The following is a 12,856-nucleotide window of genomic DNA, read 5'->3' on the forward strand; positions in this document are numbered from 1 at the left end:
AACAATATATTCACATGTTTACAAAGTATGATTAAAGTAAAAAAAAATTATAATAATACATCTGCTTGCAACTTTATTACATTTAATTTCATGAAACCTTTGTGTTAACTTTCATTTATTTTTTTTATTTTTTAAAGCTCCTAATTATAAAATCATAACTTGTACACAAATAAAGAAGAGTCTGATTCAGGGTGGGAAAACAGGAAGTGACGATAACGTTGGGTTTCTTATGTTTAGTGTTCTTGTAGGTCAGATGTCCAGTAGGGTGGCGAGAGGAGTGTACTTCTAATATATTGCTTGTTCTCTAAAGTAAGCAATAGAAGTCTAGACTAGCCTGAGTGGTTTAGGAGCAATGCTGAATCCTGACCCATCTAATGGCTGATCGATCTAGACTAACGTGTGGATAAGGCCGCCAAATATTTGGTGTTGAACAGGAAATGACTGTGTTGTGACAAAACCAGATACTTTCCCCTCACTGGTTGCTTTGATAAAAGTAATTTTGTCCTTACACTGTACACAGACATTTAAAATCGACATGAATATAAAACACAGAATTGCCTGCCTTTGGTCCTGGATAATTACTGGATTTGTAGACTTTTGTTCCAGCCCAACAGTAACAGACCGCATTACAATTCGAAGCATTTTACATTTGTCCATTTTTTTTAATTCTTCTTAAATGTTTATTAAAGTTTTCTTCATCAGTAGCTGAAGCCTAGCCGACTGTGCCGTTCTCTTAGGTTATAAGGTAAACAGAATGACGTTCCATGCTCTTAGGTTATAAGGTAAACAGGTGAATGACGTTCCATGCTCTTAGGTTATAAGGTAAACAGGTGAATGACGTTCCATGCTCTTAGGTTATAAGGTAAACAGGTGAATGATGTTCCATGCTCTTAGGTTATAAGGTAAACAGGTGAATGACGTTCCATGCTCTTAGGTTATAAGGTAAACAGGTGAATGACGTTCCGTGCTCTTAGGTTATAAGGTAAACAGGTGAATGACGTTCCATGCTCTTAGGTTATAAGGTAAACAGGTGAATGATGTTCCATGCTCTTAGGTTATAAGGTAAACAGGTGAATGACGTTCCGTTCTTAGGTTATAAGGTAAACAGGTGAATGACGTTCCGTGCTCTTAGGTTATAAGGTAAACAGGTGAATGACGTTCCATGCTCTTAGGTTATAAGGTAAACAGGTGAATGACGTTCCGTTCTTAGGTTATAAGGTAAACAGGTGAATGACGTTCCGTTCTTAGGTTATAAGGTAAACAGGTGAATGACGTTCCGTGCTCTTAGGTTATAAGGTAAACAGGTGAATGACGTTCCATGCTCTTAGGTTATAAGGTAAACAGGTGAATGACGTTCCGTGCTCTTAGGTTATAAGGTAAACAGGTGAATGACGTTCCGTTCTTAGGTTATAAGGTAAACAGGTGAATGACGTTCCGTTCTTAGGTTATAAGGTAAACAGGTGAATGACGTTCCGTGCTCTTAGGTTATAAGGTAAACAGGTGAATGACGTTCCATGCTCTTAGGTTATAAGGTAAACAGGTGAATGACGTTCCATGCTCTTAGGTTATAAGGTAAACAGGTGAATGACGTTCCGTGCTCTTAGGTTATAAGGTAGATCGACAGGTGAATGGCGTTCCGTGCTCTTAGGTTATAAGGTAGATCGACAGGTGAATGGCCAATAGAAAGGACCTCTAACATAAAAAAAAATCTAACTAGGCAAGTCAGTTAAGAACAAATTCTTATTTACAATGACGGCCTACAGTGGGTTAACTGCCTTGTTCACTGGCAGATCGACAGATTTTTTTACCTTGTCAGCGCGGGGATTCGATCCAGCAACCTTTCAGTTACTGGCCCAACGCTCTAACTCAGGGGCGGAAATCCTGGGGGGACGGGGGGACACGACCCCCCCCATCCTGGGAAAAATATGATTTGTCCCCCCCAATATATCACTGAAACATAACTATGTAATTTAAATAATATTAATAATACGCAATGAAAGCAATTGTGCTGATTATAGACACTTAATAGCGCGTTTTTAAGTTTCAAAAGATTGCGACCCCCCCACCCTTTTCCTCACAATGGTTTGATCCACTGCCAGTTCCTTAGCTTGCTAGGTAACAGAGGGGTCGTGTCTACTGTCTGAAAGGCACTCAATGAACGTAACTGACGTGAGGTTAATCCAGTCAATCACGCACACACACTAGCTGAATATGCAGAGCTAGCGCGCAAATATTAACTATTAAGCTAGCTAGTACCTATTCCATTTATGTGGCCTCGTCAAAGATGGAATCTTTGCTATCGTCAATTTATTCCGAGATCAGCATGCAGATGATGTAAGTTAGTGCTTCAAAGTCCCTGTGATAAGGTTAGCGATAAACTGAAGTCCAAACTGAACAGAACTACACTCTCTTCTACCATTGTCTTAAATATATTTAATGGTCTCGTTGCAAAAGCTAAATTGTCGCAAGGGAACTTTTTTTTATTTTTATTTTTAACCCGGGTAGCAAAGATTATAGCAAACACCACTGAAATGGAATTGGTGCTCGCTTGCTTTGCAAATTCAGCTATTGTTGGAAGCCAGCCAATATGAAACAAACTATTAAAATTACAAAAGGTTGCAGCATATGTTGTGTAAATGGTGAACTCATACAGCTGTCAACTCTTGTCATTTTAATCCGTTTCACATTTGCTAGCTACCTTTTAGATCGAAGCCCAAATAGAATGATAAAAGATAAGATGATAGAAGCCCATCTCCTACTGTAAATAACCTACACACTGTGTGTGTGTGTAGCCAGCCAGCCAGGTAGAAAAATGGCAGAAAAATTAAAGACGGACATCAGAGTATTTTTCAGTACACCAAAACGCAAAGTAAGAACCCTAGTAGCCTAATATCTCAAAGACTAGTTGATAAAATGTTCATAAGAAATAAATGAAATTCTAATGGAAATGTTTCACAATGATGTCATTAGGCAGAGCAGGCAACAGATGGCACACAGACAGCAGAGTTGGGGACAGATATACAGGGACAGACTGGCAGAGACGGAGTCTCAGGTATGTTTGTTGAGTCTTTGTTTGGCAACATTATGAAAGGTTCTCAATTTTTTTTACTTGTAAAATAGGAACATAATTGGAAAATGCCATGGATACCCCCACTCTCAACTTAAACTGGTGACTGAACTAGATTTGTTAAAGGCAATGGTATTGCTGTTGTGAGTAGTTGTGTAGTTTTGGGTACCGGTAGTTAGGAGTATGGCAAACACCTTATTTCTTTGGTTCCTCAATATACATTTACCATATTACAGTGTAGGCTATGTGTTACAGCACTACTTTTGGTGTCCCCCTCAGGAATTGCTCTTGAGAAAATGTCATGTAATTGTCCCCCCCCAAAGTTGATATCAGATTTTCGCCCCTGCTCTAACTACTAGGCTACCTGCCGACACCTACTTCACGTTCCCACTATGCACATAGAATAGGAAACTATGTGAATTATATTACCGTTACTGTATTAAGTTAAAGCATTCAGACCAGCCTTACTGAATGAACTTTCATAAACTGCAATTATCTGTCACTGGGTTTTATCATGTGGAACTAAATAGGTAAATATATGGGTGTGTGGGAGGGAGGGGGGGAGGGAGAGGTTGGTAGACGTATCTTTTTCCATTTACTCCTGGTTGAATGATGTCTGAGTGTCTGTTCTAACAATATGTTCACATGTTTCTAATGTATCAATACATTGGAAGACGAGTCAATACATTTTTTTGCAACTTTATTACATTTTTTTTATTAGAATGATCTGTATTATTTATTTATTATTAAGTTAATCTAAAAAAGCTCCACAAAACGGTGATGATAAAATCTGAGCTTTTACACGAATAAAAAGGAGGCATATTCCAGGATGGGGAAAGGGGAGTGATATTAGACCTATGTTGGGTTTATTTATATAAATCTATACTCGACTGCTCTGTGTTTGTTTTTTGGAGGGGGGGGCAGTGAGTCAAAGCAGACGCTATTGCCTCGCTAAAAAAGTATAACCTTCTCTAGCGGAGGAATCAGCTCTCAAACTACAAAACCCAGGGCAACTAACTGAACGTCGTGAAGGATCTAGCTACGCATGGTCGTTATTTGATACGTGGAACATCGGACAGAGACTTGCTAGTAGCTACATAGCTAACTATAGCCATGAATCAGGTGAGTTAGCTAGCTTGCTATCTAGCAATGTTACTCGTTTATTCTGTTGTGGGTTCTGCTCTGACGATAGATTTACTTAAATTAAAATGTGCAGTGTCAAAATAATCGCCCATAGTTAGGGTAGCTATCTTATCATTAATCGCCATTTTACGCATCCGACCGATTTACTAGTTATCTCGGCATTTAGCTTATTCCCCTGGAAGGTGGAACAGATGCTCACTCACTATCTGGCCTAGTGGCAAAGACAGAAGCCACATTTAGTTCAACTATTTATTTTCTTAAAATCAGAAAAAAAGCCTAGCCTTAACCACACTGCTAACCCTAACCTTTAATTAAAGGCGCTACACCTAAGGTGAATTACAACATCACGAGGCTTCATTCAAAACAAATCTCCTCCCTTTTCCACTGTAACATGGCGGAGACTTGCTCTTGAGCCTTTTCCTTTCGGTTTTGGTCCACCAGCTTCAAATATCTGTTATTGAAAATATATTTCACAGCGATTTCGATGGTACAATGATTCCCTAGGTTATTCAGTGCTTGTATTCACGCACAAACTGAAATTGAGCAAACCGTGTTGAATTTTACCAACTAGGAAATGACTATTTCTACATTGGGCGCTTGACCCGATTTCCACTATATAACACAAACACAAAACAGCTTTCCCATTTTGACAACAGATGCAGGACGGGTGGGAGAAATTAATAGGCGAATATCGCAGCCAATCACAACACTGGCGGTAAGTAATACTGTGAAACACTATCATTCCACTATTACTGCAGATATACGAAGGACATTTTCACAAATTAGAATGCCAAAAAATATGCGAAGCACCTTTTAAGACCAAAACCCAAATATTTGTTTTCATACATTTCTATGATCTACCCTTTGACTTTGCAGCTTGGCCATCTAGTGGGAAAGGGCGAGGCTATACGGACACGCCTGCTGCCCAAATGAATGAATGATGTATGTCGTGCAGCTGAAAGTCGTGGAGACCATTGGATTCGGGTTCAGTCAGGCGTCCTGAAGAGCCCTTCCCCACTTCCCAGCAAGCTAGTTTCTGCTCGCTAGCTGGTGTCGTGGAAAATTGTCTTAAGAATAACACTTCTTACAAGAACTTGTAAATTCAATATAGACTTTAATACAGAGTAATAAAGCCGAGCCGGTCCGCGGACATCAACTGCCTTCCTTAGGCCCCGGCTCTGCTTTTATGCACATACAATACATAGGTCCATCCTTTATGTAAATGAAGTAAAACCCCCTATGCGTTCTGCCACCTTTTTCTTTCAACCCAATGGATAACGCCCATATCTGCTTTTAGCTCTAACATAGTAGTGGCTGGATAACGCCCATATCTGCTTTTAGCTCTAACATAGTAGTGGCTGGACTCTCCTCATAAGGATATGAAAATAATGCATGCATTGCATGCTTACGCTTGGCATATATTTAGTCATGGCCATACATTCAGCTTGCCTGGCCGTTGTGTGGTTCCTACTTGGGGATGTATGGCCACCTGTTATCTCCACTCAGGGTCAGCTGCCAGTCTCCTCTTTCGCTAGCTAATGTATTTCTATCTTTCCTTCCCTCAGCACATCTACCTTTCTCCCACACTGGCAACAACAACAGCAGCATGGCGCTAGTTAAAACTTGTCACAGAAAGTAATGTTTATTTTTATGGGTGAGGGAGAAATAGCTTGTGGTGGTAACCTGGATGTCACCATGACCAATTAGCTAATGTATCGACAAGCCGGTGTGAATTATTAGTGCAATGGGGCTGTTTGGAGGTGCTTGATAGCAGCTTACATGAGAAATAACATGTTATATTGGTAGTAAACCACCTGGATATCACCGTGATAGTCTACTGCTCAGTCGGGAGAGTTTGCTTTGCAAGTCGGTAACACGACAACACGTGTGGCAGTGGCCTCCTGCTTACCGCAGTAAGGAGAGAGAGGGAAGTAGCTAGATACTGTAGCCAATATCAGGCCAGGGTGAAGTGCATTTATTGTAATGATTTTCACTGAACATGTAAAACTACGGCATTAACGTCTAAAATAAATAAATACTAACAATTACTCTGATTTTAAAACGGAATGATTCTGAACACGCTCCCAATTCCCAACTTCAACAGACAAGTTTCAAATTCTGGCTGACGTTGCTACCCACAACTACAAACAAGCTAGCTGGGAAGGGCTCATCAGGACGGCTGACTGAACAGAATCTGTTTGTCTCCACTCAAATCTCGCAGTAGAAACGCGAACGTCAACTAGCCTATTGTATAACTCAGGACAACTTTAGAGCTCCATTTTGTCCCACAGTGCTACAGTCAATAGAATACCCCTAAATGACCGTTTCAAAATGACTCTAATACATCCAAGCTTTTGTTTGGCTACAGTATCATCAAAGATGGTTTAGTATGAAGATATGTAGAAACTGCTTCTCCACTAGAAATCCCTGGCGACGTTGGCTACCTAAGCTCATGCGCAGAAGCACATCAAAGCATTGAGATGCAGTAAATTCTGTGGTGAGTGTCCAGGGGGCTGTATGGAATGTGAATTATCATTAAACATTCCTCCCCTCCTGTGGTTTCCAGGACAATGCTAGCCCGCACCCCTCCGCCCTCCCAGAATCCCTGTGTAGTGCCTCTTCTGGTAGCGCCTTACTGCTGGGTCTGAAGAGGGTGACTGTGCGGCTGGTCGACTGCAGGAAAACAACGGGGCTGAGTGGAACTACAAGACGAGGAGACAAGGAGGAAGAGGGAGATTTGACTGATCAAAGTAAAAGACTGCTGGGTCTGAAGAGGGTGTCTGTGCGGCTGGTCGACTGCAGGAAAACAACGGGGCTGAGTGGACCTATGAGAGGAGGAGGAGAAGAAGATGACGAGGGAGATTTGACTGATCAAAATAAGTAGGATGTTTATGTAGGAGCAGAATGTGTTTACTTTGGACTTCAACCTTCACATTACTAATATGAAGAAGACGCAGAAGAAGCAGCTGCTATCCTACTAGGAGCATGAAACACGACTCATCTCCTGGCGGCACACAACATTTAAAATAAAATGTTTTTATAATAAATATTCTGCACTGGCATTTGAACAAAATACTAATATTCTGACCATTATGAGTAACTTCATTGTGTAGTAGATCTTAAATAATCCTTAAATGTGATTAGGAAGTGGAATCTGGACCAGTGGTGAGAATCCTCATTCAACATTAACATGATTAGGAAGTGGAATCTGGACCAACAGATCTTACAGGAAGTACAGGTCGTAAAAACATTGTCTTGAGACGCCATGACACGTCAAGACATAAGAAAACTATATTTAGGGAAGTGTCTTCAAGACATTTTCTAGGCTCTTCCCGACAGCTAAAGGGATTCTCTACTTTACGCTCAGTCTCTGCTCTACTCATTTGGCTAATCAGAGAACAGGCTACTCTGGAAAGAATTGTTAAATCAAAGCTCAATCGATGTCCTCAAGATCACATAATGATAGGATTCTACATAACAGAACCGAATATAAACAGAACACACAGAGACTGTGTGTGTAAAGTAGAGAATCCCGTACATCCACATGTGCAGAAGCTTCAGGACATTTAGCTGTCGGGAAGAGGGGTCCGGAAAAGTCGGACCTGTAGCCACTCCGTTTTTTATATTAGTGGTTTGAGAGATGCCATGAAATGTTTTAAGACATACATTTTGAAGACATGTCTTGAGACATAATGGCATCTTAAGATGTCTTTAAAAAAGTATATGTCTTGAAGTGTCTCAAGATGTCTCAACTTGTGACGGCTGGGTATGTAGGTTTCTAAACGATCAGGAACACATTTTCGCAGTCTTCACTTTGGACTTCCATAGTCCGATTGTGTTAGAAAACCATTTTTGGTGAAAGGTGGTAATAAAGGGAACAAAGACGGTGTGATGAACGTTTACATTTTACATTTACGTCATTTAGCAGACGCTCTTATCCAGAGCGACTTACAACATATCTTCTGTCGTTGGCTTTTATCCTTTTATGGAAATAGGGAGAATGTGCATTTTATAGCTAATAAAAGTGTTGAACAAATTGTTGCTAGTTCTGAGTAACTTAAACATCAGCTCTTTGTTGTATTCGTTGAGTCTTTCTCTAGTCATGTTTTTCAAAGTTTTGAAATCTCACAATATCCAATTGGCTGTGCGTTCGAGGTTTCTTTTTACAGTCTATGGCTCGTGGGAACTGCAGACACAGTGATCTGAGCTATCTGATTGGCCAGTGGTAGGCCTATAGGTGCACTTGATTTGCTCTCTGGGCCTGTCAGGTAGGCGTAGTTCTACCTTCAAACACATTAAATGGTTAAAATGGGAACACGTTGCCTTCCCGGTGCTAGGGCTGTTGAATTTGGGTGCACATACAACCAACAGCGCGCAACGAATAAAAAATAAATGGGAACAGGTTTTATCTTAGTTTTTTTTACAGAAATGTTTAGTGATCAACTAGGAATGCCTTTGAGGTCGACCAGTCGGTGACCACTGTAGTAAGATGTTCTCTCAATTGGCAAGTCTGAAAAGACACCAGCAGGGACACAGACTAGAGAGAAGCCATACCACTGCTCTGACTGTGGAAAGAGTTTTGCTGACTCAAGAAGCCTGAGAGTTCACCAGACAACACATACTGGAGAGAGTTTTTCACAATCAAGTGAGCTTAAGGTTCACCAGCATAAGATATCAACTTAAGAAACACAGAGGAGAGAAGCCTTACTTCTGCTCTGAATGTGGGAAACGCTTTTCACAATCATAAGCATTAAAGACGAGACAACACACAGTGGAGAAAAGCCTTAACACTGCTCAGACTGGAAAGAGTTTTTCACAATCAAGTGGGCTTAAAGGTCACCAGCAAACACACACTGGTGGAGAAAAAAAAAATCTATGACTTTAAACACCAGTTTTCCCTTTTAAAAAGTTTTAACTACAGACCCCTCAGAGCTTTTTACAGTAATGTTTTCCTCATTGAAATAAGAGCCATGTTTATACCTGGTGCTATCATGTGTTTCCTTTGTCCTGAACTTGTCCACATTCTGATTTGTGTCCACATTTACATAGACAAGTAAAATATCTGATTAGCAGCAACATTTCCTGAGGTAGTTTGGGACGAATTGATTGGCTGGATCAAAGCTTACTGACAGGCCAGTGGGCAGGGTTTACAGGTGAGCGTGAAATAAGAAAAGGAGTGTCTGCGGAGCTGACTTTTACGGGATCTTTAGTCCACTGGATCCTGATGCTTTACACTATATATTCTCTGTTCTCTATTACACAGGTGGCAAACGGGGGGCGAGTGTCTGTGTGTTATCACTCCTGCCTTGTACTTAATTAATAAATTAAAGTCACTGATTAGTAAGGAACTCCCCTCACCTGGTTGTCTAGGGCTTAGTTTAAAATAAAAACCAAAAACCAGCAGACACTAGAACCTCTACGGAATGAGTTGGACACCCCTGGTCTACTACGCGTAAAGAACAAACAACGGGTGGTTCTCCTTTAATGAAGTTAGATCACAGCCTAATGGTGCTCCTGAATGAAGTTAGATCACAGCCTAATGGTGCTCCTTTAATGAAGTTAGATCACAGCCTAATGGTGCTCCTTTAATGAAGTTAGATCACAGCCTAATGGTGCTCCTTTAATGAAGTTAGATCACAGCCTAATGGTGCTCCTGAATGAAGTTAGATCACAGCCTAATGGTGCTCCTGAATGAAGTTAGATCACAGCCTAATGGTGCTCCTGAATGAAGTTAGATCACAGCCTAATGGTGCTCCTGAATGAAGTTAGATCACAGCCTAATGGTGCTCCTGAATGAAGTTAGATCACAGCCTAATGGTGCTCCTGAATGAAGTTAGATCACAGCCTAATGGTGCTCCTGAATGAAGTTAGATCACAGCCTAATGGTGCTCCTGAATGAAGTTAGATCACAGCCTAATGGTGCTCCTTTAATGAAGTTAGATCACAGCTGAATGGTGCTCCTTTAATGAAGTTAGATCACAGCCTAATGGTGCTCCTTTAATGAAGTTAGATCACAGCCTAATGGTGCTCCTTTAATGAAGTTAGATCACAGCCTAATGGTGCTCCTTTAATGAAGTTAGATCACAGCTGAATGGTGCTCCTTTAATGAATGGTGCTCCTTTAATGAATGATGCTCCTTTAATGAATGGTGCTCCTTTAATGAATGATGCTCCTTTAATGAATGACGTTCCTTTAATGAATGACGTTCCTTTAATGAATGATGCTCCTTTAATGAATGACGTTCCTTTAATGAATGATGCTCCTTTAATGAATGGCGCTCCTTTAATGAATGATGCTCCTTTAATGAATGATGCTCCTTTAATGAATGACGCTCCTTTAATGAATGATGCTCCTTTAATGAATGGCGCTCCTTCAATGAAGTTAGATCAAAGCTGAATCCATGTCTGCAAGATCACATTATGATACACAGCAAAATACACAGGCAGGCTTTGGTACAGTAACACCATCTGCTCTAAAATTCACTGTACATCATTCAAAACAACACTGTACATAACTGCATGGTTGGTATGCAGATGCTGCATGGATGTTTTACCCATAAAACTTGAAGAATTATTATTCACCATTGAATGCGGTGGTGTTTTGTCTTACAGTAATGTTATACTACGCTGCTATTATATTTCTATGTATGTATGCAGTTCTGTCCTTGAGCTGTTCTTGTCTACTAATGTTCTGTCATGTTTCATGTTTTGTGTGGACCCCAGGAAGAGTAGCTGCTGCTTTTGCAACAGCTAATGGGGAGCCTAATAAAATACCAAATATACACAGGTTGAAACCAACAAGCTTGTCAGTTCCAATCCCAGTCACACCTTTTGTTTTCCAACTTTATCGAACATTCGTAACTAATCCCATGTCAAATCTACTGCTGTTCTAATCTAACCTTCTGACTGGCGCTGGGATAGGGAGGGTAAGGTCACGGGTGTGGAGTCTCCCTCCTGCTGGGAGGTGGACTCAGCTACTAATCTACCTTCTGACTGGCGCTGGGATAAGGGAGGGTAAGGTCACGGGTGTGGAGTCTCCCTCCTGCTGGGAGGTGGACTCAGCTACTAATCTACCTTCTGACTGGCGCTGGGATAGGGAGGGTAAGGTCACAGGTGTGGAGTCTCCCTCCTGCTGGGAGGTGGACTCAGCTACTAATCTACCTTCTGACTGGCGCTGGGATAGGGAGGGTAAGGTCACGGGTGTGGAGTCTCCCTCCTGCTGGGAGGTGGACTCAGGGGAGCTACTAATCTACCTTCTGACTGGCGCTGGGATAGGGAGGGTAAGGTCACAGGTGTGGAGTCTCCCTCCTGCTGGGAGGTGGACTCAGCTACTAATCTACCTTCTGACTGGCGCTGGGATAGGGAGGGTAAGGTCACAGGTTATAATCTTGCTGATGCCCAATCTCAAAACGATTTGTCAGTTTGTCATTGCGGTAAAAACACATTTCACTCATATTGTTAGTCAATGTCTTTTTTATTTACAAATTTGGGAGTAATAGATAACTGAATAACTCTACATGTACACCGGCACAGCAATAAAGAAAATGTAGTCTTTTGAGGAAACCCAAAACGACAAGATACTATTCCCATAGGACTCTGGTCAGATGTAGTGCACTATACAGTGCCTTGCGAAAGTATTCGGCCCCCATGAACTTTTCGACCTTTTGCCACATTTCAGGCTTCAAACATAAAGATATAAAACTGTAATTTTTTGTGAAGAATCAACAACAAGTGGGACACAATCATGAAGTGGAACAAAATTTATTGGATATTTCAAACTTTTTTAACAAATATTGGGCGTGCAAAATTATTCAGCCCCTTTACTTTCAGTGCAGCAAACTCTCTCCAGAAGTTCAGTGAGGATCTCTGAATGATCCAATGTTGACCTAAATGACTAATGATGATAAATAGAATCCACCTGTGTGTAAGCAAGTCTCCGTATAAATGCACCTGCTCTGTGATAGTCTCAGAGGTCCGTTTAAAGCGCAGAGAGCATCATGAAGAACAAGGAACACACCAGGCAGGTCCAAGATACTGTTGTTGAGAAGTTTAAAGCTGGATTTGGATACAAAAAGATTTCCCAAGCTTTAAACATCCCAAGGAGCACTGTGCAAGCGATAATATTGAAATGGAAGGAGTATCAGACCACTGCAAATCTACGAAGACCCGGCCGTCCCTCTAAACTTTCAGCTCATACAAGGAGAAGACTGATCAGAGATGCAGCCAAGAGGCCCATGATCACTCTGGATGAACTGCAGAGATCTACAGCTGAGGTGGGAGACTCTGTCCATAGGACAACAATCAGTCGTATACTGCACAAATCTGGCCTTTATGAAAGAGTGGCAAGAATAAAGCCATTTCTTAAAGATATCCATAAAAAGTGTCGTTTAAAGTTTGCCACTAGCCACCTGGGAGACACACCAAACATGTGGAAGAAGGTGCTCTGGTCAGATGAAACCAAAATCAAACTTTTTGGCAACAATGCCAAACGTTATGTTTAGCGTAAAAGCAACACAGCTCATCACCCTGAACACACCATCCCCACTGTCAAACATGGTGGTGGCAGCATCATGGTTTGGGCCTGCTTTTCTTCAGCAGGGGCAGGGAAGATGGTTACAATTGATGGGAAGATGGATGGAGCCAAATA

The sequence above is a fragment of the Salmo salar genome, chromosome ssa12 (assembly GCF_905237065.1).
Source record: "Salmo salar chromosome ssa12, Ssal_v3.1, whole genome shotgun sequence".
Lineage (NCBI taxonomy): Eukaryota > Metazoa > Chordata > Actinopteri > Salmoniformes > Salmonidae > Salmo > Salmo salar.